This window comes from Mesoplodon bidens (genome assembly GCF_964165515.1).
Source record: "Mesoplodon bidens genome assembly, chromosome: 12".
NCBI lineage: Eukaryota > Metazoa > Chordata > Mammalia > Artiodactyla > Ziphiidae > Mesoplodon > Mesoplodon bidens.
In genome coordinates this window covers 10,386,890-10,414,742 of record NC_138168.1, presented here as the reverse complement: position 1 = coordinate 10,414,742, position 27,853 = coordinate 10,386,890, and the positions used below count along the sequence as shown (strand labels likewise).

Here is a 27,853-nt window from a genome sequence, read left to right as displayed (position 1 = left end):
CAGTGGGTAGACATCATTTAAAAACTATCTACTACGACTAATCAAATATTAGTTACCATGCCCTACACCACATCCAGCACCTTACCCATATCTGTGTCCACGCATCCACACTCCCTCACGTGACTGCTGATGAATGCTCCCAAACTTAACGAAGGCCAATACCCTCCACTTTTACAACAGAATCCACTTTCACCTACTCACGGTCACTGTTTCAGTAACTTTTCTTCTTTCCCCTGCAGCGTCAACTTTTTTTCTTCTCCACTATGTAATTCCTGTTGGCAAACACATGTAATTTCTCTCCTCCTAAAAAACAACCAAGGAAACCAAAATTTCTCTTCTGAATCCATATCTCCCTGCAGATATTATTCTTTTCTGTTACCCTATATAGCAAAACTCCCCATTGTTTTCAATCTCTCTTGAACCACTCCAATCAGGTTTTGTTCCACCAAAACAGCCCTTCCCTCTATAACCATATCTTCCAGTCTTCAGAATGCAACGTACAATTCTCTGTTCTCATCTCACTTGACCTCTCTGGAAACTTGGGCTCAACTGACCCCTCCTCCTTGAAACACTTATTTTTTTCTCTTCTTGGCTTCAAAAGCATTACACTTTCCTGATTATCCTCCTACTTCAGTAGTGGCTTTTTTTCAGTCTCCTTTGTTGATTTATTCTCATTTCCTCAACCTCTGCTCCAAGGCTCAGTCGTTGGTTCTTTTCTCATGTTTAGTTACTCACATTTCAAGATTTTTAAACCATTTTCTATATCTGTATCTGTATTCTGAAAACTCTAATACTTATATCTCCAATCCAGACCTCTTTCCCAAACTGCAGATTATAGCCAAGGGTCCACTTGATATCTCTACCGGACATCTAATCAGAATCTCAAACTAAAGTGTCCAAATTGAACTGCTAATCATGTCCCAAGTGGTCCTCCCACAGAGTTCCCATCTCAGTAAATGACATCTCATCTTTCCAGTTGCTCTGGCCAAAAACGTGGAATAATCTTGGGTTCTCTCTTTTTGTCACATTGAGTTTGTCCTCAAATCCTGTTGGCTCTTCCTTTAAAATGCACTCATAATCTGAATACTTCTCACCATCATCTCTCACATAAATTTCTCTAAATAATGCCCATTCTTGCTTCCTTCTGGTCTATTCTCACTTCAGTAGACAGAGAGATATTTTTAAAATGTAGGTCAGATGATCCCACTCTTCTGCTTTAAACCCTTCAGTGATTTCCTGTTTCAGTCAGAATAAAGGCACGTGTCCTCACAGTGACCTCCTGTGTCCTACAGTCTGTCCTGATACCCTGTCATTCTGTGCCTGTGATCTCATCTCCCACCATCCTGCCCCTTACTCATTCACTCCAGCCACACTGAGCACCTTTCTGTCCCCTGCCCACCAGGAATGCTCTCATCACAGGGCCTTTGTACTGCTATGCCCTCTGCCTGTAAAGCTCTTTCACCCTCGCCCCTCTGGACATAGCGTTGATTCTACTTGTCTATTCATTCATAGCATGTCTCTCTCCATCACAATATAAGCTCCACCAAGGCAAGCACTTTCATCAGTTTTGTTTGCTGTCGTATCCCAGACACCCAGAATAGCAATGCTGCACAGTAAGCACTCCATTAATAGGTGTTAGAATTAGTAAACTTCTATTTCCTTTTCTTGTTTGTTTCATTTGTTTTTAAACATAGTTAATTCTTCTTGCCCTTTGAAATGTATTTTATCTTATGATGAATTGTGAGATAGAAATCACTAACCAGTTCTTTCAACACTTGTGGGTGAGGCTAAATTGTGATGCTTATTCTGTTTTATATTTATCATTACTGGAATCTGTCTGTCCTTGCACTTGTTTCATGCTGCTGGAATTAACATGGCTTTGTTAAAGTGTTTTAACAAATCATAGTCACCCTCTCTTCTCAGTCCTAAATTTCTCCTTTTCCCCTGCTCGTTCTTAGTTAGATATCTCTGCCAAGCCACTCACATGCTCCATCCTGATTAGCTGAGTGACAAGAAGCAGGATCTAGTTTAGACAGTTTCCACAGATCATTTTCTATTTACTATTTCCCACTTACATTTTCTCTCCACTTCTAGGATTTGGAGGTTTCTGCCATGCCTCTTGGGATGGACTTGATGTCTCCTTCTCTTTCCTTTACCACCAATTCTGCTTGCCTTCCTGGAATTGAAGTTTATTTTATCACACAGTTTCCAATTCTGTTTGATCATCTGTCTTTGGAGTCTGCCATCCGCTCAGGTGAGACCTTCCTCTGCATGAACAGAGCCATGCCCCCAACAAAGAGCAATGGCGCCAGCCTCTGGACATGCTTTTCAGGAATGGGTGCAAATCTGGTTCTTCCAGATGAATTGTATAGTTTTGTCATTTTTGCTTAAAGTGTTTCACTGGGATTTTGTTAATATTAGAGCACTTTATAAGTTGGGAAGAGTTGTTAACATCTTTTCAAATAAGAACATTTTATTTCTTATTCAAATTTTCCTGTAAATAGTTGACTAACGTATAGTTTTTTAAAAATTGGTAATGTGTCTCATTAAGGGTAAGATTGGGTATTTACATATTCATTCCTATTGTGAATAAGAACTTTTTTCATTGAGTTTATGGGTAATATATGAGACAGTATGCTCTGTGTTTGGGGGATTTTGGAGGAGGGAGTAAAATATTTGACATCCTGGCATCTTTTAAAATTCTTCATCATAAAAGCATTTTAAACTAATTTTCAGTATTATAATGTATGTAATAACTTTGACTATTTATGCCTTTATTCAAGTTTGATATATAAGAGCTTCTTTATAACAAAGAACTGAATAACAAAAAATTCTGTATAACAAGAATAACATAGAATCTTGTTGAGGTTTCATAGAAAGAAGAACCTTGATTTTAATGATATGTATTCTAAGATTTTATGAGCTCTTTGTGTATATTTGTCAGTTGATCTAAATTGTAGGACATTCACATATTACCCATGTTACTCCATCACTGCCTCAAACACCACATACTGCCTCTATAAACAATGAATATTTTAAAATAGAAATTTAAAAATTTAAATGATTCAGTGGAAATGGACCTGGAATAATAACTAGATTTTTACATCAGTGTTGCACTTTCTCCTATCATTGTGTCAAGAAATATACTTGGAAATAATCCAATGTGCAACTTTTTCATGGAGCGCTTGGCTGCACAGTCTGAGTGAAGGAAGCCTCAAGAGGCTTTGAGCTAGCTCTAAAGAGGTGGAACTGGCGTGCATCTACTGCTTCAGAGTTAAGAAATTTTATACCCTTTTGAGACACTCAAAATGGAAGCAATAAAAGTTGGTGGCAGAAAAATAGCCAGTCTCACATGTTTATACCGTCTCTCACTCTCTTTATTTAAACTGAAGTATAATTTATTTACAATATTATATTAGTCTCAGGTATACAGCATAGTGACTCAGTAGTTTTGAAGATTATATTCCATTATAGGTTTTTACAAGATAATGGCTATAATTCCCTGTGCTCTATAGTAAATCCTTATTGCTTATCTATTTTATAAATAGTAGTTTGTATCTGTTAATACCATACCCCTAATTTGTCCCTCCCCCTTCCCTCTCCCCTTTGGTAACCACAAGTTTGTTTTGGATGTCTGTGACTTTGTTTCTGTTTTGCATACACATTCATTTGTATTACTTTTTAGATTCCACATATAAGTGATATCATGCAGTGTTTGTCTTTGTCTGACTTATTTCACTAAGCACAGTACCCTCTAGGTCCATCCATGTTCCTGCAAATGGCAGAATTTTATTCTTTTTTATGGCTGAGTAATATTTCATTGTATATACCACATCTTAACCAGTCATCTGTTGATGGGCTGCTTCCATGTTGACTACTGTAAATATTGGGTGCTATGAACATTGGAGTAAATATGTCTTTTCAGATTAGTGTTTTCATTTTTTGCATATATGTATCCAGGAGCAAAATTGCTGGATCACATGGTAGTTCTAATTTTACTTTTGTGAGGAACCTCCATACTGTTCTCCATAGTGGCTGCACCAATTTACATTCCCACCAACAGTGCAAGAGCGTTCCCTTTTCTCCACATCCCCTCCAGCATTTGTTATTTGCAGGTTTTTTGATGACTGCTCTTCTGACCCATGTGAGGCGATATCTCATTGTTGTTTTGATTTGCATTTCTCTAATAATTACCAATACTGAGCATCTTTTCATGTGCCTATTGGCCATCTGTATTCCTTCTTTGGAAAATGTCTATTCAGGTCTTCTGCCAATTTTTTGATTGGGTTGTTTGGTCTTTTTGATACTGAGTTGTATGAGCTGTTTGTATATTTTGGACATTAACCCCTTGTCAGTCATGGTCATATCATTTGCAAATATTTTCTCCCATTTAGTAGGTTGTCTTCTCATTTTGTCAATAGTTTCCTTTGCTGTGCAAAAGCCTTTAATTTTAATTAGGTCCCTTTTGTTTATTTTTGCTTTTATTTCCTTTTCCTTAGGAGACTGATCCAAAAAAATATTGCCACGATTTATGTCAGAGTGCTCCTCCTATGTTCTCTTCTAATTTTATGGTTTCCGCCCTCACATTTAGATCTTTAAACCATTTGAGTTTATTTTTTTTTTATCTGGTGTGAAGGAATGCCCTCATCTCAGTGTTTTACATATGGGTGTCCACATACCTTTTCTCTTAACCTTCCTCTATTGGAGAAAGACTGGTGCTGCCCAAGATAATCTCATAACCAGAATACCCCAAATAGAAGTAGGGCTACCTAAGAGCAAGCTCACCAGGAAAACACTGGATTTCCTCATTAAACAGTTAATATAATTCTAAAAGCATGGTTTGCTAAGCATGGGGAAAAGGATTTAAATAAGGATCCATTAGGATGCTTTTGCAGGGAACATTCCTGGAGCACATGCACACACACACATGTGTGCACACGCACACACACATATCTTGGTAATTCTGCTTTTGTTAGACTAGGAAAATTGCATTCTTTAAACATGCAACACTTGATGATGGAGCCAGATGTCAAAAAGCATGAGGAGTTGGAGAAGGATAGAATCTGAAGATTGAAGGTTTGCCATGGAAAATCCAAAAACGGATCAAGGAATTTTTTTAAGGAAAACTTTTAACAGCCTATTGTTTGTAGTCTGTTTCGGAGATAAGATATCCTAATACAGTGAAAACAGTCATTCTTCTGAGAGTAAGATTGATTATAAAACCTATTTTTTCATCACCACTGTATTAACAGTAATCAGCTGACTGTACTGGCGTTCATATTGTCAGGTTGAACATATACACAATCCTTTTCCCCAGTTGCAATAATGTAACGAAGTCCACTTTCTCCAAAGTCTAACTAACATCACACACTGAGGCTGACATCTTTGTTAGTTTTACTTTAGATTCTCTACTGGTGTAAAAGTGTTTTATTTTACATCTCTGAGTACAACTTTGGTTTGGGGAAAACATGGGGGTTTATAAGGGTTGTGTGTAAAGGAAGGGGCTCATTAATAAACACATTTCACTTTAGGATTTTAAGGAAAGCTATCCAAAAATTGCAGCATGATGATAAGCTGACACATTGTTTTGTCTAAATAAATCCATGTGTTGGAGCGCCGATTCTAGGACATCTTCCAAAGCTACAGACCTTTGGTGTTGCCCTTGCTGCATGCATTTGCACAGCTGAGCCAGCAGGCTATGCTGCTTTGACTCAAAGAGCGGTCCATATCCAGGCATTAAGTCACTATACCGGACACGCACCACTGGAATGCTGTGACCTACATACAGTGTATGTGGTTTACATTTTCAGTAACTGGGAGGCAATTTAATTGTCTGACTCGATTACAGTAAGTGAGAACCAGCCTGCCAAGTCTTCAGTCACCTCCTGAAAACAGACCCCTCAAAGTCAGGCAAGATTCTCGAAGGAGAAGTTAGGTCAGTGAAGCTGCTGATGAAGCATGTGTGTTCCAGTGTGTAGCTCGAGAAAACTGCTGCTTTTCCCTGATCGTCTATTTCCAGCTCTGGCTCTCTAAACAGGTCAAACTCTAGGATCAACAGTACAGTTGAGTTTGACTCTAGCAGAATGGGAATCCCATTCTAGGCAATTGTTTCTTAGAGTAAAGCCAAAAGAAATATTTCCCAGTAGGAGGAACCATAATAAAGCTGGGTTTTGATTAAGTTAGAAAGTATACATTTTCTGAGCAGCACTGTTGCACTTGGAATTTTATATTAGTCTTAATCTCCACTGGAAAGGGGTAGCCTGGGCTCTGGAGACTAGACTACCCCATGTCCTCTGTGGTCAACTGACTAAAGATTGGTTTGTCAAGGGACTCCTCCTTTGATCTGCCAAAACTGGCTTCTGACCAGAAGGTGCACGGTGTGCTTAGCCAGAGAACTGCTGCTTAGCGAGAAACAGCCCAAGTGTCTACAAAGAAACAACTAATCTGCCTCTCAGCTCCTCATGAAACAAAAAGAATCTGTTCACATCTCTTTCTTGGAATGTGCCAAGCAATAGGCATTCAATTTGATGTCTTCCCCTCTTTGGCAACTATGTTAAAAAAATATTGGAGAAAATTCTTGGGAGTGATGATCAAGACTGACATCTACTAGGAGAAGTCCTAGAGAAATGCAGATAAAATTCTAGTAAGAAAAGTAAAACTAGAGTGAGAGGAGATCCTTTTTTTTATCCACCAGCTCTGAAAACAAATAATTCTGCAGTATTTATAGTAACTATGGAAATCCCAGCAACTTGATAATAAGCAGCTGGATCACTGACACTTGTTAAAAGTACTAATAATTATGTTGGAAACTTGTTCCTCCCCCATGCTGAGTTTATGATGTTAAGGGAGGGCCGAGAGTGGGGCAGGTGACGAGGCCGTGAGAGAACAATCTGACCTGAGGCCGATGTTTTCCTTTTTTTCATTTTAAAATTTTATTTTATTTTATTTTTAACTGTGGTAAAAGACACATAACATAAAATTTACCACCTTAACTATTTTTAAGTGTACAGGTCAGTAGTATTAAATACATTCACACTGTTCGCAACCGATCTCCAAAACTCTTTTCATCTTGAAAAACTGAAATTCTATACCCATGAGACAGCAACGACTTGCTATTCTTTTTTCAAATCAATGTTATATCTCAGAAATTATTGTCAGTGAGTACAGAACAGAGCAATTTATTTTTTAACCCAGTAAGATCTGTATAGGCGCAGTAAAAGGCCTTTTGCTACTAACAAGGGCTTCAAATTATTTGAAGAGGTTAAGATACTTATAACTTGTAAGTCCAAGCACTGCATTTTCTGTTTATGTATTATCAATGTCTTTAGAACCACATTGCTATATTTGAAAGACTATTGGACCAGGAATTACCATAATTTAGATTCCGTGACATTATGTCTATTCAAAATATGATATAGAGAGGATGCAATAAAATATAATAAACTTGTAAAGCAGATATGCCATTACCCATCCCCACCAAAGGGTTGAAGCTGTTTTACTTTATGAGGAGACTATTAATCAATGCCACCTGGCTCTATCAGAGTCTTCACTTCCCTTTCCAAAGAGTACGTATTTTCAATAATATCCCAGAATTTGTTAACAATTCATTAATATTAAGTATATATTGTTTTGGAAATTTTATGCTTTGAAAGATATTCTTCAAATCATTGGGTCCACACAGTTTTGGGGGGAGAGTGGTAGGGGCTGGGGAAGTGTGCTTGAGTGTAGTGGCCCTGGGTTTGGGGTCACTGCAGATGAACCTGTGTTTGGACCCAAGCTCTGCCATTTTGCAACTATTGGCTATACCTTTCCATTTCTACTCCACAGTTTCCTTGTCTATTAAATGGGTGGGAAAAAAATTAATGAAATAATACTTTCAGCTCTCAGCATGGGATATAGGAAACAGTTAACAAAAGTTACCAATTATTATTATCTTAAAAATAAGCAAATCAGCAGGTACACACACACATTGTCCTTTGTCCGGCCATCAGTACTAGAGTCTCCATGTACTTCTTTAGCATAAGGGCCTGTAACATTCTTCTTCTTAGATGAAATTAACATAATACTAACCAGATGAAGTAAGGGACCATCTATAGAATGTGGTTTCAATGTTCCTGGAAGACCCCTCCTCACATGCTGAGGGCTGATGCTCCAAAAACTATCAGCTTCATCTTATTTAATTTCATTTCATAGTATGTTTAAATTTAAGTTTGAACAAATCCTCCCCTTCTTTCTCTCTTCCTCTTCTTTTCCCTCTCCCTCACCTTTTCTCATCCCCTATCTGGGATGCCTTAGCGGGCTTCTCAACGTTGCTATAAATGGTAGGAAGCTGGCACCAGCTGTCCAGGGTCAAGATTCACTGAGCATGTCTGAAAAGTTGGCGTTACCATCTGCAATTATTCTTTAGTTAACATTAAGATGAAAATATTTTTGGAGGAATAGACTTTAAGCTCTAGGTGGTAGCAATACGTTTTTATTTTCTTCATTTTCTTTTGTTTTTTTCTTTTTCTTTCTTTCAATCAGAAAAAAAGTGTTTAAGAAAAATAAAGAAAGAAATTGATAGCATGATTTAGAGAGTGCAGATTCAGGCCAGGAATCATTTGTTCCCTTTCTACTTCTTCTACCACAATTCCTAAGGATTTGGGGTGTATGACTTGGATAACTTGGTTATCTATTTTATTGTTCTTGACTTTCATCATGACATTTCTGTTTCCTGGGAGATAAAAAAGTCTATGAAGTACATTGACACAAAACATATATTTTTTTTCCTTCCTGGGGTTTGTACAGCTTATAAATTAGATTGCACGTGTGAAAATTATTTGCTATCTTTATCCGCCTTTTGGCCTCAGAGGTTTCCTCACACATTGACTTTTCCTTCTCAGCATATGACGTTCTAGAATGTTACATGCTTTAGCTTTTTACCTTCAGTATGCCAGATCAACTTCTCATGTTCACGTGGGAGTATGTTTCAGTAGAATGGCACATCAATTTACACAATGAATAAGAGCTAATACTAAAAGCACTTTCTGAAAGTAACATACAAAAGTAAAATTTATAAATATATCTTTAGAAATCAACTTAGAGTAGCAATTTCTCTGGTACAGGACACATTTTTCTTCCTTGAAAAGTATCTAAATTCACGTCTATCCCTTTGAAGAAACTGTGACAGTACAGTTATGACTTTTCCCAGTGAGAAAAAAGGAAATTACATACATCAGTTGTTCCATATGCCTGCTTTATGTCAAAGTCTTTAACATTTTATTGACTCTGATCAGATATCTCAGGAAACACATCAGCTTATGACACACACGTTCAATCCTTGAATCCATTTTCTTATACTGCTTTGAACTCACTTTTCTTTGTGAGGCAAGAATATTAAAGTTTCAATAAGCCTGGCATTAAAGACAATGAGTATACTATCAGTAAACACGGGAACCATCTCATCACACGGGCTTAGAAAAAAAGGAGCATATTTTTCAGACTCAGAAAACTCTTTTGAAGTTCGCACTTTTATGACTTGTGGCAGAGCCACTGTGGGATTTCTGGGTAAAGGGGTTTCCATCATCTCTTCTCTGGAAATCCTGAAAGCACAGAGTCTCTCCCTGTGCTCCTGGTCAGCTCCGACCCTCTCGGCTTCCTGTACCACTTCCTCCTCAGAGATTCCTTACTTGAAACTTATTATACCACAAGACGTTGGAGTCCTTCTTCCCATATGGCAACTTTATCTCCAAGTTATTTACAAAAAAACACAAACTAATGGAGAACATTACTCATAGATTTGAGTGGCAACTTTCAACTCAATTTTTACAAATTTGGGAAAAAAATGGAATGGAGATTTGCAGTAATAAAACTTTGATGAGTGGCTTTTGAAGTAAGTAGGAAAGAGTCTATCCTTTTTACAGAGACTTTCCAAATCCACAGAGTCACATATTGAATATATTATGGGCCATATTCTCAGTCTTTTCCCCTCTTTTGAAATGTAAGATGATACTTTTCCTTCCTTTGAGTCTTTGAATCCTTTAACATACTGATGGTTCATTCTTTGGATGCTCATGGACACAAAAACTTGTTCTCCTCCTGCTGCTTTTCCAGAGGAAGTCTCTTTAATCTTACCTTATATGTGACATGTATCATTGTGCTGATCATCCCCTGTAGCATGTTAACAGACAGGACACCACACATGTTCAGAAACTATTTGGAGAACTTCCAGAAGAGAGTAATCAGTTCTTAAGAAAATGCAAAATTAATTAAGATGATGAAATTTTTGTCATTTATATTTATATCTATATATGTTAAATTTATCTAACATAAAATGCTATGATGCTTTGTCATATTTTATTTATATGCTATAGCAACATATAATTATTCTCTTCTCTATGTCAGTTACTTGTACCACGCTTTTTTATAGCATTTATCATATTATATTATAACACTCTTCGACATGCCTTTCTGAGTAAACTGATATTATCTCCAAAGCAAAGACTGGGTCTTAGCCTTCCTTGATTTTGAAGTACTTTGCACGATCCTTGGTAGAGACTAGACAGTGAAATGTACAGTGGTTGAGTAAATGAAAAACAGTCAGATAGATGATTGGATATATGGACAGTCAGACACATATATTTGATACTATAATCTTGTCTGTAAAACAAATGTAGGAGAATTTACTCGATTTTTCCTAGAGAGCTCTTTAGGATTAGGCATGATCTAAATAGAATGATGATGTAATACTGTACAACAGGGCTTCACAACAGTGGCAATGCAGACATTTAGGCAAGTTAATGTTTTGTTGCAGGTGCTGTCCGATGAATTGCAAGATGTTTAGCAGCATCCCTGGTCCCTACCAAGTAGATGCCAATAGCAACACCCACCTCCCCAGCTCTGACAACCAAAAACGCCCCCAGACAGTGCCAGCTGTCCCTGAGAGAGGGAGGGGAAAATCACCTTCAGTGGAGAAATGCTGCTATATAGTGTGTGATTTCAGGATGGTATGATGCATTTGTATGATATTTTAGAAAGTGAATACATAACTGGGTTGGGAAATAAAGGGAATAGTAATGCCATTTCCCTACCTAGATTAGGAAAGATAAGAAGCAATCTTTTTCTTCCCGAAAAAAATTGTTTCAAGCAATGTCATTTATTCTGGTAAATTGCGTATTTCCAAGCTATAAAGTGAAAATAAGCCTCTGATGTCCAAAATCCTAGTGTTCCAAAGCATGGGCTCTCCGTGTAGTTTCCTTCTATAAGATAAACATTCTCACATCTGTTGGAATTGCCTAACACTGCTTTCTTTTCTCTTCTATGCTTGGCTTATTTTTAGCACACATCTCACAATTTTTTAATTAACTATTCCCATTTAACAAATTCTGCAAGATATGCCTCTGTTTTGTTTTATTTTAGAAATTGGACAGAGTATAACTGAGTTGTGGACTCCTTAGTTTATCCATAAATTTTACTTAAATCTAATGATCATTTCACTAAGTTTTCAAAATGCTTGCACATATAAGAAAACATATTCTCCCTGAAGAGTCAGGTCAGATAAGGTTTAGGTAATGAATGAGGAAGTAAAGGAAACCTAGAGAAAAAAGGAAACCTAGGAAACTGTGTGGGTCAGAGTATATTGCTGGCAGAACAAGCAGTGAATCTGAAATCTTGCGTCCCAAATTCTCAGCTCAAATCCCAAATTCTAAGCTCAAATTTCAGCAGCATAAGAATGGCCTTGGGAACTTGTTAAAAATGCAAATTCTTGTGCTGCATGGCCAAAGATTCTGCTTTGGTAGATTTGGGTGCTGTCCAAGAATTTACTTTTTTTTTTTTTTTTTTGGTAGAAAGTTTGGTGCCCAGGGTTGAGATCCTTATACGTCTCTGATTATGGCCCACTTCAGTGCAAGGCTCTCTTCTGGACTATTTTTGGTTTCTCCCTTCTTCCCAGTTCCCATTCTTACTGTCCGTCTCCATCACAGAGATTCACTTTAATGCGTTTAATATATGTTCTTAGATATGTATGCATCCCAGTAAATTCTATAGGCTGCTTTATGTGTACCTGTGCTTTTTTTTTTCTTTCAATATCTTTATTGGACTATAATTGCTTTACAACGGTGTGTTACTTTCTGCTTTATAACAAAGTGAATTAGCTATACATATACATATATCCCCATATCTCCTCCCTCTTGCATCTGCCTCCCTCCCACCCTCCCTATCCCACCCCTCTACGTGGTCACAAAGCACTGAGCTGATCTCCCTGTGCTATGCGGTTGTTTCCCACTAGCTATCTATTTTACATTTGGTAGTGTATATATGTCCATGCCACTCTCTCACTTTGTCCCACCTTACCCTTCAAACTTCGGGTGTCCTCAAGTCCATTCTCTAGTAGGTCTGCGTCTTTATTCCCATCCTGCCCCTAGGTTCTTCACAACCTCTTTTTTTTCTTTTTTTTTTTTTTTAGATTCCATATATAGGTTTTAGCATACGGTATTTGTTTTTCTCTTTCTGACTTACTTCACTCTGTATGACTGATTCTAGGTCCATCCACCTCACTACAAATAACTCAATTCCGTTTCTTTTTATGGCTGAGTAATATTCCATTGTATATAAGTGCCACATGTTCTTTATCCATTCATCTGTTGATGGACACATAGGTTGCTTCCATGTCCTGGTTATTGTAAATAGAGCCACAGTGAACATTGTGGTACATGACTCTTTTTGAATTATGGTTTTCTCAGGGTATATGCCCAGTAGTGGGATTACTGGGTCATATGGTAGTTCTATTTGTAGTTTTTTAAGGAACCTCCATACTGTTCTCCATAGTGGCTGTATTAATTAACATTTCCACCAACAGTGCAAGAGGGCTCCCTTTTCTCCACACCTCCCCAGAATTTATTGTTTGTAGATTTTTTGATGATGGCCATTCTGACTGGTGTGAGGTGATACCTCACTGTAGTTTTGATTTGCATTTCTCTAATGATTAATGATGTTGAGCATTCTTTCATGTGTTTGTTGGAAATCTGTATATCTTCTTTGGCGAAATGTCTATTAAAGTCTTCTGCCCTAAATACATTGGGTTATTTGTTTTCTTGATATTGATATTTTTGATATTTGATATTGAGCTGCATGAGCTGCTTGTATATTTTGGAGATTAATCCTTTGTCACTTCCTTCATTTGCAAATATTTTCCCCATTCTGAGGGTTGTCTTTTTGTCTTGTTTATTGTTCCTTTGCTGTGCAAAAGCTTTTAAGTTTCATTAGTTCCCATTTGTTTATTTTTGTTTCTATTTCCATTTCTCTAGGAGGTGGGTCAAAAAGGATCTTGCAGTGTTCTATGTCATAGAGTGTTCTGCCTATGTTTTCCTCTAAAAGTTTTATAGTGTCTGTCCTTACATTTAGGTCTTTAATCCATTTTGAGTTTCTTTTTGTGTATGGTGTTAGGAAGTGTTCTAATTTTATTGTTTTACATGTAGCTGTCCAGTTTTCCCAGCACCACTTATCAAAGAGGCTGTCTATTCTCCATTGTATATTCTTATGTCCTTTATCAAATATAAGGTGACCATATGTGCATAGGTTTATCTCTGGGCTTTCTATCATGTTCCATTGATCTATATGTCTGTTTTTGTGCCAGTACCATACTATCTTGATTACTGTAGCTTTGTAGCATAGTCTGAAGTCAAGGAGCCTGATTCCTCCAACACCGTTTTTCTTTCTTAAGATTGCTTTGTCTATTCAGGGTGTTTTGTGTTTCAATACAAATTGTAAAATTTTCTGTTCTAGTTCTGTGAAAAATGCCATTGGTAGTTTGATAGGGATTGCATTGAACGTGTAGATGGCTTTGGGTATTATAGTCATTTTCACAATGCTGATTCTTCCACTCCAAGAACATAGTATATCCGTCTATCTGTTTGTATCATCTTTAATTTCTTTCTTCAGTGTCTTATAGTTTTCTGCATACAGGTCTTTTTTCTCCTTAGGTAGGTTCATTCTTAGGTATTTTATTCTTTTTGTTGCAATGGTAAATGGGAGTATTTCCTTAATTTCACTTTCAGGTTATTCATCATTAATGTATAGGTATGCAGTAGTGTTCTGTGCATTAATTTTGTATCCTGCTAGTTTACCAGATTCATTGATTAGCTCTAGTAGTTTTCTGGTAGCATCTTTAGGATTCTCTATGTATAGTATCATGTCATCTGCAAACAGTGACAGCTTTACTTCTTCTTTTCCAATTCAGATTCCTTTTATTTCTTTTTCTTCTCTGATTGATGTAGCTTAAACTTCCAAACCAATGTTGAATAATAGTGGTGAGAGTGAGCAACCTTTTCTTATTCCTGATCTTAGTGGAATGGTTTCAGTTTTTCATCATTGAGGACGATGTTGGCTGTGGGTTTGTCATATTTGGCCTTTATTATGTTGAGGTAAGTTCCCTGTATGCCTACTTTCTGCAGGGTTTTTATCATAAATGGGTGTTGCATTTTGTCAGAAGCTTTTTCTGCATCTATTGAGATTATCATATGGTTTTTATTCTTCAATTTGTTAACATGGTGTATCACGTTGATTGATTTTTGTATATTGAAGAATCCTTGCATTCCTGGGATAAAGCCCACTTGATCATGGTGTATGATACTTTTAATGTGCTGTTGGATTCTTTTTGTTAGTATTTTGTTGAGGATTTTGCATCTATGTTCATCAGTGATATTGGCCTGTAGTTTTCTTTCTTTGTGACATCTTTGTCTGCTTATGGTATCAGGGTGATGGTGGCCTTGTAGAAGGAGTTTGGGAGTGTTCCTCCCTCAGCTATATTTTGGAAGAGTTTGAGAAGGATAGTTGTTAGCTCTTCTCTAAATGTTTGACAGAATTCACCTGTCCTGGGCTTTTGTTTGTTGGAAGATTTTTTAATCACAGTTTCATTTTCAGTGTTTGTGATTGGTCTGTTTATATTTTCTATTTCGTTCTGGTTCAGTCTCAGAAGGTTGTGCTATTCTAAGAATTTGTCCATTTCTTCCCATATGTCCATTTTATTGGCATATAACTGCTTGTAGTAATCTCTCATGATCCTTTGTATTTCTGCAGTGTCAGTTGTTATGTCTCTTTTTTCATTTATAATTCTACTGATTTGAGTCTCCTCCCTTTTTTTTCTTGATGAGTCTGGTGAATGGTTTATCAATTTTGTTTATCTTCTCAAAGAACCAGCTTTTAGTTTTACTGATATTTGCTATCGTTTCCTTCATTTCTTTTTCATTTATTTCTGCTCTGATCTTTATGATTTCTTTCCTTCTGCTAACTTTGGGGTTTTTTTGTTCTTCTTTCTCTAATTGCTTTAGGTGTAAGGTTAGGCTGTTTATTTGAGATGTTTCTTCTTTCTTGAGATAGGATTGTATTGCTCTAAGCTTCCCTCTTAGAACTGCTTTTACTGTGTCCCATAGGTTTTTTTTTTTTGTTTGTTTGTTGTTTTTTTTTTTTATAACAAATTTAATCAGTTATACATATACATATGTTTCCATATCCCCTCCCTTTTGCGTCTCCCTCCCACCCTCCCTATCCCACCCCTCCAGGCTGTCACAAAGCACAGAGCTGATCTCCCTGTGCTATGTGGCTGCTTCCCACTAGCTATCTACCTTACGTTTGGTAGTGTATATATGTCCATGCCGCTCTTTCACTTTGTCACAGCTTACCCTTCCCCCTCCCCATATCCTCAAGTCCATTCTCTAGTAGGTCTGTGTCTTTATTCCTGTCTTACCCCTATGTTCTTCATGACATTTTTTTCTTAAATTCCATATATATGTGTTAGCATACAGTATTTGTCTTTCTCTTTCTGACTTACTTCACTCTGTATGACAGACTCTAGGTCTATCCACCTCATTACAAATAGCTCAATTTCATTTCTTTTTATGGCTGAGTAATATTCCATTGTATATATGTGCCACATCTTCTTTATCCATTCATCAGATGATGGACACTTAGGTTGTTTCCATCTCCGGGCTACTGTAAATAGGGCTGCTATGAACATTTTGGTACATGTCTCTTTTTGAATTATGGTTTTCTCAGGGTATATGCCCAGTAGTGGGATTGCTGGGTCATATGGTAGTTCTATTTGTAGTTTTTTAAGGAACCTCCATACCGTTCTCCATAGCGGCTGTACCAATTCACATTCCCACCAGCAGTGCAAGAGTGTTCCCTTTTTTCGACACCCTCTCCAGCATTTATTGTTTCTAGATTTTTTGATGATGGCCATTCTGACTGGTGTGAGATGATATCTCATTGTAGTTTTGATTTGCATTTCTCTAATGAGTAAAGATGTTGAGCATCCTTTCATGTGTTTGTTGGCAGTCTGTATATCTTCTGTGGAGAAATGTCTATTTAGGTCTTCTGCCCATTTTTGGATTGGGTTGTTTGTTTTTTTGTTATTGAGCTGCATGAGCTGCTTATAAATTTTGGAGATTAATCCTTTGTCAGTTGCTTCATTTGCAAATATTTTCTCCCATTCTGAGGGTTGTCTTTTGGTCTTGTTTATGGTTTCCTTTGCTGTGCAAAAGCTTTGAAGTTTCATTAGGTCCCATGTGTTTATTTTTGTCTTTATTTCCATTTCTCTAGGAGGTGGGTCCAAAAGGATCTTGCTGTGATTTATGTCATAGAGTGTTCTGCCTATGTTTTCCTCTAAGAGTTTGATAGTGTCTGGCCTTACATTTAGGTCTTTAATCCATTTTGAGCTTATTTTTGTGTATGGTGTTAGGGAGTGATCTAATCTCATACTTTTACATGTCCCTATCCAGTTTTCCCAGCACCACTTATTGAAGAGACTGTCCTTTCTCCACTGTACATTCCTGCCTCCTTTATCAAAGATAAGGTGACCATATGTCCGTGGGTTTAACTCTGGGCTTTCTATCCTGTTCCATTGATCTATCTTTCTGTTTTTGTGCCAGTACCACACTGTCTTGATTACTGTAGCTTTGTAGTATAGTCTGAAGTCAGGGAGCCTGATTCCTCCAGCTCCGTTTTTCGTTCTCAAGATTGCTTTGGCTATTCGGGGTCTTTTGTGTTTCCATACAAATTGTGAAATTTTTTGTTCTAGTTCTGTGAAAAAAGCCAGTGGTAGTTTGATAGGGATTGCATTGAATCTGTAGATTGCTTTGGGTAGTAGAGTCATTTTCACAATGTTGATTCTTCCAATCCAAGGACATGGTACATCTCTCCATCTATTTGTATCATCTTTAATTTCTTTCATCAGTGTCTTATAATTTTCTGCATACAGGTCTTTTGTCTCCTTAGGTAGGCTTATTCCTAGATATTTTATTCTTTTTGTTGCAATGGTAAATGGGAGTGTTTCCTTGATTTCACTTTCAGATTTTTCATCATTAGTATATAGGAATGCCAGAGATTTCTGTGCATTAATTTTGTATCCTGCAACTTTACCAAATTCATTGATTAACTCTAGTAGTTTTCTGGTAGCATCTTTAGGATTCTCTATGTATAGTATCATGTCATCTGCAAACAGTGACAGCTTTACTTCTTCTTTTCCAATTTGGATTCCTTTTATTTCCTTTTCTTCTCTGATTGCTGTGGCTAAAACTTCCAAAACTAGGTTGAATAAGAGTGGTGAGAGTGGGCAACCTTGTCTTGTTCCTGATCTTAGTGGAAATGGTTTCAGTTTTTCACCATTGAGGACGATGCTGGCTGTGGGTTTGTCATATATGGCCTTTATTATGTTGAGGAAAGTTCCCTCTATGCCTACTTTCTGCAGGGTTTTTATCATAAATGGGTGTTGAATTTTGTCGAAAGCTTTCTCTGCATCTATTGAGATGATCATATGGTTTTTCTCCTTCAATTTGTTAATATGGTGTATCACGTTGATAGATTTGCGTATATTGAAGAATCCTTGCATTCCTGGGATAAACCCCACTTGATCATGGTGTATGATCCTTTTAATGTGCTGTTGGATTCTGTTTGCTAGTATTTTGTTGAGGATTTTTGCATCTATGTTCATCAGGGATATTGACCAGTAGTTTTCTTTCTTTGTGACATCCTTGTCTGGTTTTGGTATCAAGGTGATGGTGGCCTCGTAGAATGAGTTTGGGAGTGTTCCTCCCTCTGCTATATTTTGGAAGAGTTTGAGAAGGATAGGTGTTAGCTCTTCTCTAAATGCTTGATAGAATTCGCCTGTGAAGCCATCTGGTCCTGGGCTTTTGTTTGTTGGAAGATTTTTTATCACAGTTTCAATTTCAGTGCTTGTGATTGGTCTGTTCATATTTTCTATTTCTTCCTGATTCAGTCTTGGCAGGTTGTGCATTTCTAAGAATTTGTCCATTTCTTCCAGGTTGTCCAGTTTATTGGCATAGAGTTGCTTATAGTAATCTCTCATGATCTTTTGTATTTCTGCAGTGTCAGTTGTTACTTCTCCTTTTTCATTTCTAATTCTATTGATTTGAGTCTTCTCCCTTTTTTTCTTGATGAGTCTGGCTAATGGTTTATCAATTTTGTTTATCTTCTCAAAGAACCAGCTTTTAGTTTTATTGATCTTTGCTATCGTTTCCTTCATTTCTTTTTCATTTATTTCTGATCTGATTTTTATGATTTCTTTCCTTCTGCTAACTTTGGGATGTTTTTGTTCTTCTTTCTCTAATTGCTTTAGATGCAAGGTTAGGTTGTTTATTCGAGATGTTTCCTGTTTCTTAAGGTGGGATTGTATTGCTATAAACTTCCCTCTTAGAACTGCTTTTGCTGCATCCCATAGGTTTTGGGTCGTCGTGTCTCCATTGTCATTTGTTTCTAGGTATTTTTTAATTTCCTCTTTGATTTCTTCAGTGATCACTTCGTTATTAAGTAGTGTATTGTTTAGCCTCCATGTGTTTGTATTTTTTACAGCTCTTTTCCTGTAATTGATATCTAGTCTCATAGCATTGTGGACGGAAAAGATACTTGATACAATTTCAATTTTCTTAAATTTACCAAGGCTTGATTTGTGACCCAAGATATGATCTATCCTGGAGAATGTTCCATGAGCACTTGAGAAAAATGTGTATTCTGTTGTTTTTGGATGGAATGTCCTATAAATATCAATTAAGTCCATCTTGTTTAATGTATCATTTAAAGCTTGTGTTTCCTTATTTATTTTCATTTTGGATGATCTGTCCATTGGTGAAAGTGGGGTGTTAAAGTCCCCTACTATGATTGTGTTACTGTCGATTTCTCCTTTTATGGCTGTTAGTATTTGCCTTATGTATTGAGGTGCTCCTATGTTGGGTGCATAAATATTTACAATTGTTATATCTTCTTCTTGGATCGATCCCTTGATCATTATGTAGTGTCCTTCTTTGTCTCTTCTAGTAGTCTTTATTTTAAAGTCTATTTTGTCTGATATGAGAATTGCTACTCCAGCTTTCTTTTGGTTTCCATTTGCATGGAATATCTTTTTCCATCCCCTTACTTTCAGTCTGTATGTGTCTCTAGGTCTGAAGTGGGTCTCTTGTAGACAGCATATATATGGGTCTTGTTTTTGTATCCATTCAGCCAATCTGTGTCTTTTGGTGGGAGCATTTAGTCCATTTACATTTAAGGTAATTATCGATATGTATGTTCCTATTCCCATTTTCTTAATTGTTTTGGGTTCGTTATTGTAGGTCTTTTCCTTCTGTTGTGTTTCTTGCCTAGAGAAGTTCCTTTAGCATTTGTTGTAAAGCTGGTTTGGTGGTGCTGAACTCTCTCAGCTTTTGCTTGTCTGTAAACGTTTTAATTTCTCCATCAAATCTGAATGAGATCCTTGCTGGGTAGAGTAATCTTGGTTGCAGGTTTTTCTCCTTCATCACTTTAAGTATGTCCTGCCACTCCCTTCTGGCTTGTAGAGTTTCTGCTGAGAGATCAGCTGTTATCCTGATGGGGATTCCCTTGTGTGTTACTTGTTGTTTTTGCCTTGCTGCTTTTAATATGATTTCTTTGTGTTTAATTTTTGACAGTTTGATTAGTATGTGTCTTGGCGTATTTCTCCTTGGATTTATTCTGTATGGGACTCTCTGTGCCTCCTGGACTTGATTAACTATTTCCTTTCCCATATTAGGGAAGTTTTCAACTATAATCTCTTCAAATATTTTCTCAGTCCCTTTCTTTTTCTCTTCTTCTTCTGGAACCCCTATAATTCGAATGTTGGTGCGTTTAATGTTGTCCCAGAGGTCTCTGAGACTCTCCTCTGTTCTTTTCATTCTTTTTTCTTTATTTTGCTCTGCAGCAGTTATTTCCACTATTTTATCTTCCACCTCACTTATCCGTTCTTCTGCCTCAGTTATTCTGCTATTGATCCCATCTAGAGTATTTTTTATTTCATGTATTGTGTTTTTAATCGATGCTTGATTCATCTTTAGTTCTTCTAGGTCCTTGTTAACTGTTTCTTGCATTTTGTCTATTCTATTTCCAAGATTTTGGATCTGGGAAATAGAATCTTGGATCATCTTTACCATCATTATTCTGAATTCTTTTTCAGGTAGACTGCCTATTACCTCTTCATTTGTTAGGTCTGGTGGGTTTTTATCTTGCTCCTTCTCCTGCTGTGTGTTTTTCTGTCTTCTCATTTTGCTTATGTTACTGTGTTTGGGGTCTCCTTTTTGCAGGCTGCCGGTTCGTAGTTCCCGTTGTTTTTGGTGTCTGTCCCCAGTGGCTAAGGTTGGTTTAGTGGGTTGTGTAGGCTTCCTGGTGGAGGGGACTAGTGCCTGTGTTCTGGTGGATGAGGCTGGATCTTGTCTTTCTGGTGGGCAGGTCCACGTCTGGTGGTGTGTTTTGGGGTGTCTGCGGACTTTTTATGATTTTTGGCCACCTCTCTGCTAATGGGTGGCGTTGTGTTCCTGTCTTGCTAGTTGTTTGGCTTAGGGTGTCCAGCACTGTAGCTTGCTGGTCGTTGAGTGAAGCTGGGTGCTGATGTTGAGATGGAGATCTCTGGAAGATTTTTGCCGTTTGATATTATGTGGAGCTGGGAGGTCTCTTGTGGACCAGTGTCCTGAAGTTGGCTCTCCCACCTCAGAGGCACAGCACTGACTCCGGGATCCTCAATTTGGGATGATGTGTTGTCTATTCATGTATTCCACAGATGCAGGGTACATCAAGTTGATTGTGGAGCTTTAATCCGCTGCTTCTGAGGCTGCTGGGAGAGGTTTCCCTTTCTCTTCTTTGTTCTCACAGCTCCTGGGTCTCAGCTTTGGATCTGGCCCCGCCTCTGCGTGTAGGTCGCCGGAGGGCATCTGTTCTTCGCTCAGACAGGACAGGGTTGAAGGAGCAGCCTCTTCGGGGACTCTGGCTCACTCAGGCCGGGCGGGAGGGAGGGGCACGGAGTGCGGGGCGAGCCTGCAGTGGCAGAAGTCGGCGTGACGTTGCACCAGCCCGAGGCGTGCCGTGCGTTCTCCCAGGGAAGCCGCCCCTGGATCCCGGGACCCCGGCAGTGGCGGGCTGCACAGGCTCCCGGAAGGGCGGTGTGGGCAGTGACCTGCGCTCGCACACAGGCTTCTTGGCGGCGGCAGCAGTAGCCCCAGCGTCCCACGCCCGTCACTGGGCTCCGCGCTTTCAGTCGCGACTCGCGCCCGTCTGTGGAGCCCCTTCAAGCAGCGCTCTTAATCCCCTCTCCTCGCGCACCAGGAAACCAAGAGGGAAGAAAAAGTCTCTTGCCTCTTCGGCAGCTCCAGAGTTCTCCCGGACTCCCTCCCGGCTAGCTGTGGCACATTAGCCCCCTTCAGGCTGAGTTCTCGCCGCCAGCCCCAGTCCTCTCCCCGCGCTCTGACCGAAGCCCGAGCCTCAGCTTCCAGCGCTGCGCACCCCGGCGGGCGAGCAGACAAGCCTCTTGGGCCGGCGAGCGCCGCTCGGCACCGATCCTCTGTGTGGGGATCTCTCCACTTTGCCCTACCCAGGTATGTGGGGAGTTTCTTGCCTTTTGGGAGGTCTGGGGCCTTCTGCCAGCGTTCAGTAGGTGTTCTGTAGGAGTTGTTCCACGTGTAGCTGTATTTCTGGTGTATCCGTGGGGAGGAAGTTGATCTCCGCGTCTTACTCTTCCGCCATCTTACCCGGAAGTCTCCTCCCATAGGTTTTTGTTCTTCATGTTTTCATTGTCATTTGTTTGTAGGTATTTTTTGATTTCCTCTTGATTTCTTCAGTGATATCTTGGTTATTAAGTAGGGTATTGTTTAGCCTCCATGTATTTGTATTTTTTACAGATTGTTTCCTGTAATTGATATCTAGCCTCATAGCATTGTGGTCGGAAAAGATACTTGATATGATTTCAATTTTCTTAAATTTATCAAGGCTTGATTTGTGACCCAAATATGATCTATCCTGGAGAATGTTCCATGAGCACATGAGAAGAAAGTGTATTTTCTTGTTTTTGGATGGAACATCCAATAAATATCAGTTAAGTCCATCTTGTTTAATGTGTCATTTAAAGCTTGTGTTTCCTTATTTATTTTCATTTTAGATGATCTGTCCATTGGTGAAAGTGGGGTGTTAAAGTCCCCTAGTATGATTGTGTTACTGTCAACTATATTTTTTTCTCTTTAAAATGTTCTAATTTGTGGTGCCCCCTTATGGTAACGTTCCCATATAATCATGAATTCCTTCTCTGAGTTCTATTCTGTTCTATTGGTCTATCAATCTATTCTTATGCTACTACCTTAAAGACTTTTCTTTCTCTCTCCCTTTCCTTCTCTCTCTCTGCTTTCCTTCCTTCTTTTCTTTAAGTTACTTTTCTAAAGAAAAATAATTTTTAGTTATTTTCTTCCAGTTTTATTGAGATATAATTGACATACAACACTATAAATTTAAGGTGTACAGCACAATGATTTGACTTACATACATTATGAAATGACCACAATAATTTTGATAAACATCTCATCTCATATAGATACAAAATAAAAGAAAAATTTAAAATGTTTCCCTTGTGATAAGAGCATTTAGGATTTTCTCTCTTAAAATCTTTCATATATAAAATCGAGTGGTGTTAATTATATTAATTATGCCTTACATTACATCCCTAGTACTTATTTATCTTATAACTGGAAGTTTGTGCCTTTTGATCACCATCCAATATCCCCTCCCCTGACTCACCACCTCTGGTAACCACAAGTCTCACCTCTTTTACTATGAGTTTGTTTGTTCATTTTTTAAAGAAAAATTGACCTGTATCTTTAGTTCCTGATGCATGGTGTAGTGATTCAATATTTCTATACATTACAAAATTATCAGCACTATAAGTCTAGCTACCATTTGTCACCATACAAAGATATTAATGATTATGTTCCCCCAGCAGTACATTTCATTCCTGTAACTCGTTTATTTTGTAACCAGAAGTTTATACCTTTTATTCTTACTTACATATTTCACTCCAACCCCGCCCTTCTGGCAAACCACCCATTTGTTCTCTATATCTATGACTCTGCTTTGTTATGTTTGTTCATTTTTGTTTTTTGTTTTTTTTTAGATTCCACATACAAGAGAAATCATACAGCATTTGTCTTCATCTGCCTTATTTTGCATAGCACAATACCCTCTATGGTATTATTATGACCATCCATGTTGTCACAAATGGAAAGATTTCAGTCTTTGAGTAAATAAGTATCATATATATTACTATGATATATATATATATATATATATCTCACATAGTCTTTATCCATTTATCTATCTATGGGCACTTATATTGTTTCCATATTCCATATCTTGGCTATTATGAATAATGCTGCAATGAACACAGAGGTGAATAAATCTTTCCAAATTAGTGTTTTAGTTTCTTTAGAAAAATACTCAGAAGTGGAATTGGTGGATTGTTTGGTTGATCTATGTTAAATTTTTTGAGGAACCTCTGTACTTTTTCCATAGTGACTGCACCAATTTGCAATCCCACCAAAACTGAACAAATGTGCCCTTTTCTCCATATCCTTGTCAACACTAGTTCTTTGTGGTCTTTTTGACAACAGCCATTCTGACAGGTATGAAGAGGTATCATTATGGTTTTGATTTGCATTTCCCTGATGATTAGTGATGTTGAGCATCTTTTTATGTTCCTGCTGGACATCTCTATGTCTTCTGTGGAAAAATGTTTACTCATGTAGTCTGCCCATGTTTTGGTTGTTTGGGTTTTTTTTGATGTTGAGTTATATGAGTTCTTTGCATATTTTGGATATTAACCTCTTTGCAAAGATGTTTGCAAATATCTTCACCCTTTCAGTAGGCAGAGTTTTTGTTTTATTGATAGATTCCTTCACTGTGCAAGTTTTTCATTTTATGTAGCACATTTAAAGGATCATACACCATGATGAAGTGGGATTTATACCAGGGGTGCAAGGATTCTTCAATATACGTAAATCAATCAATGTGATAGGCCATATTAACAAATTGAAGAATAAAAACCATATGATCATCTCAAGACATGCAGAAAAAGCTTTTGAAAAAATTCAACACCCATTTATGAAAAAAACTTGCCAGAACGTGGGCATAGAGGGAACCTACCTCAACATAATAAAGGCCATATATGACATACCCACAGCAACCATCATTCTCAATGGTGAAAAACTGAAAGCATTTCCTCTATGTTCAGGAACAAGACAAGAATGTCCACTCTCACCCCTATTACTCAACATAGTTTTGGAAGTCCTAGCCATGGCAATCAGAGCAGAAAAAGAAATACAAATTGGAAAAGAAGAAGTAAAACTGTCACTGTTTTCAGATGACATACTATACACAGAATCCTAAATATGCTACTGGAAAACTACAAGAGCTAAACAAATGAATTTGGTAAAGTAGCAGGATACAAAATTAATGCACAGAAACTTCTAGCATTCCTAAACACTAATGATGAAAAATCTGAAAGAGAAATTAAGGAAACACTTCCATTTACCACTGCAACAAAAAGAATAAAATACCTAGGAATAAACCTGGCTAAGGAGACAAAAGAGCTGTATGCAGAAAATTATAAGACACTGATGAAAGAATTAAAGATGATACAAACAGATGGAAAGATATACCATGTTCTTCGATCGGAAGAATCAACATTGTGAAAATGACTATAATACACAAAGCAATCTACAGATTCAGTGCAATCCCTATCAAACTACCAATGGCATTTTTCACAGAACTAGAACAAAAAATTTCACAATTTGTATGGAAACACAAAAGACCCTGAATAGCCAAAGCAATCTTGAGAAACAAAAACAGAGCTGGAGGAATCAGGCTCCCTGGCTTCAGACTATACAACAAAGCTACAGTAATCAAGACAGTATATTCCTGGCACAAAAACAGACATATAGATAAATGGAACAAGATAGAAAGCCCAGAGATACACCCACGCACATATGGTCACCTTATTTTCGATAAAGAAGGCAAGAATATACAATGGAGAAAAGCCAACCTCTTTGATAAGTGGCGCTGGGAAAACTGCACAGCTACATGTAAGAGAATGAAATTAGAACACTTCTTAACACCATATACAAAAAGAAAGTGAAAATGGATTAAAGACCTAAATGTAAAGCCAGACACTATAAAACTCTTAGAGGAAAACAGAGGATGAACACTCTATGACATAAATTACAGCAAGATCCTTTTTGACCCACCTCCTAGAGAAATAGAAATAAAAAAAATAAACAAATGGGACCTATTGAAACTTCAAAGCTTTTTCACAGCAAAGGAAACCATAAACAAGATGAAAAGAAAACCCTTAGAAAGGGAGAAAATATTTGCCAATGAAGCAACTGACAAAGGATTAATCTCTAAAATATACATGCAACTCATGCAGCTCAATCTAAAAAAAAGGAACAACCCAATTCAAAAATGGGCAGAATATCTAAATAGACATTTCTCCGAAGAAGATATACAGATTGCCAATAAACACATGAAAGGATGCTCAACATCAGTAATCATTAGAGAAATGCAAATCAAAACTACAATGAGGTATCACCTCACACCAGTCAGAACGGCCATCATCAAAAAATCTACAAACAATAAATGCTGGAGAGGGTTTGGAGAAAAGGGAACCCTCTTGCACTGTTGGTGGGAATGTAAACTGATACAGCCACTATGGAGAACAGTATGGAACTTCCTTAAAAAATTAAAAATAGAACTACCATATGACTCAGCAATCCCACTACTGGGCATATACCCTGAGAAAACCATAATTCAAAAAGAGACATGTACCACAATGTTCATTGCAACACTACTTACAATAGCCAGGACATGGAACTAACCTAAGTGTCCATCAACAGATGTATGGATAAAGATGTGGCACATATATACAATGGAATATTACTCAGCCATAAAAAGAAATGAAATTGAGTTGTTTGTAGTGTGGCGGATGGACCTAGTGTCTGTCATACAGAGTGAAGTAAGTCAGAAAAAGAAAAACAAATACTGTATGCTAACACATATATATGGAATCTAAAAAAAAAATGGTTCTAATGATCCTAGGGACACGACAGGAATAAAGACACGGACAAGGGGAGGACACAGGGAGGAGGAAGCATAAGCTGTGATGAAGTGAGAGAGTAGCATTGACATTTATACACTACCAAATGTAAAAGACATAACTAGTCAGAAGCAACTGCATAGCACAGGGAGATCAGTTCAGTGCCTTTTGACCACCTAGAGGGGTGGGATAGGGAGGGTGGGAGGGAGATGCAAGAGGGAGGGTATATGGGGATATATGTATACATATAGCTGATTCACTTTGTTATACAGCAGAAACTAATACAACATTGTAAAGCAATTATACTCCAATAAAGATGTTAAAAGAAAAAAGAGTAAATGGAAGATAGAGGAGAATAAATTTTCAAAAAATAATAAAAGTAAATTTCCCAGGACCATATGTCCATAAATATGAAGTAAATGTGCCAGGAAGTATATACATTGTATACTACCTGACACAACAATAATAATCAATGCATAATATTTATTTATTCACAGTAATAGATTTTAAAATGTGATATAACTATATTGAGTAATTGGGAGGAAGAGAGGATAGGGTGAAGGAGAACCAAAAAAAATCTCTTCTATGGAAAGAGAAAATCAATGGCAAATCTAAAATTAGTAATTGAAGAAATAACACTGTATGAATGAATATTAATTTGGAAATATGGTAAAATTTTAAAACAACTCAAATAATTGGAAAGTGGAGAATTGTTTTGTTCTTTTTATATGAAGTTTTATAGTTATATATATATATATATGTTTTCTACATACCTTTTAAAACTATCTGCATGTCGTGATTAGATAAAAATAGTAAACATGAGGCATATTAGCCTATATTCATTCCATAACCACAGACAACTTTAGCTTTGCACTTTTATCACTATTAGGGTTGTAAATCAGTCTAAATGCTTTTTCTTATTATTCTTTAAGTGCTTATCTCTAGCGAGTTGCAATCATTACAGGCCAGAGAAGAGTGTAAATCATTCCATCATGATATATATACATATATGACATATAAGAATGCCTTCCATTCCTCTACTTAATTTTTGCAAATACTTTCCTATTGTCCCCATAGTTTAAAGAACTACCTCTAGCTTCCTATTCCAATTAAAAAACATTTTTAGTAAAATATTATTTATGCTTACTGATTTGGAGAAGCTTCTTTCTCTGTGTGAAGCTTAGGAAAACATTTTTCTTTTCCACTAGTTAGTCTGTAAGCTCCTGAAATGACTTTTCAGAGTGTATTGGATAGAACTGTGGAGGTCTCAGTCACGCATGCTGACATGTATTCACTTAAGAAGCACTTACAAAAATCTTACTGAAACTACATCACTCACTGTTTGTTTTTTCAAGGATCTCACTAGAATTTAAGCTCCATAAGTGCAGGGTTTTTATTCTTCTTATTCAGCAGCTCCCTAGCATCAAGACTAGAATCTGGGATGTGGAAGAC

The 27,853-nt window shown here is 37.4% G+C and overlaps 1 long non-coding RNA gene across 1 annotated transcript; it reads right to left on the bottom strand.

Annotated features, from left to right (window-relative positions):
* Positions 1 to 201: 201 nt before the first annotated feature.
* Positions 202 to 27,853, bottom strand: LOC308626072. The gene is made up of 3 exons (XR_014017195.1): positions 27,549 to 27,853; positions 2,076 to 2,176; positions 202 to 303 (listed from the first exon to the last, which is right to left on the bottom strand). It is a non-coding gene; the product is annotated as an uncharacterized lncRNA (long non-coding RNA).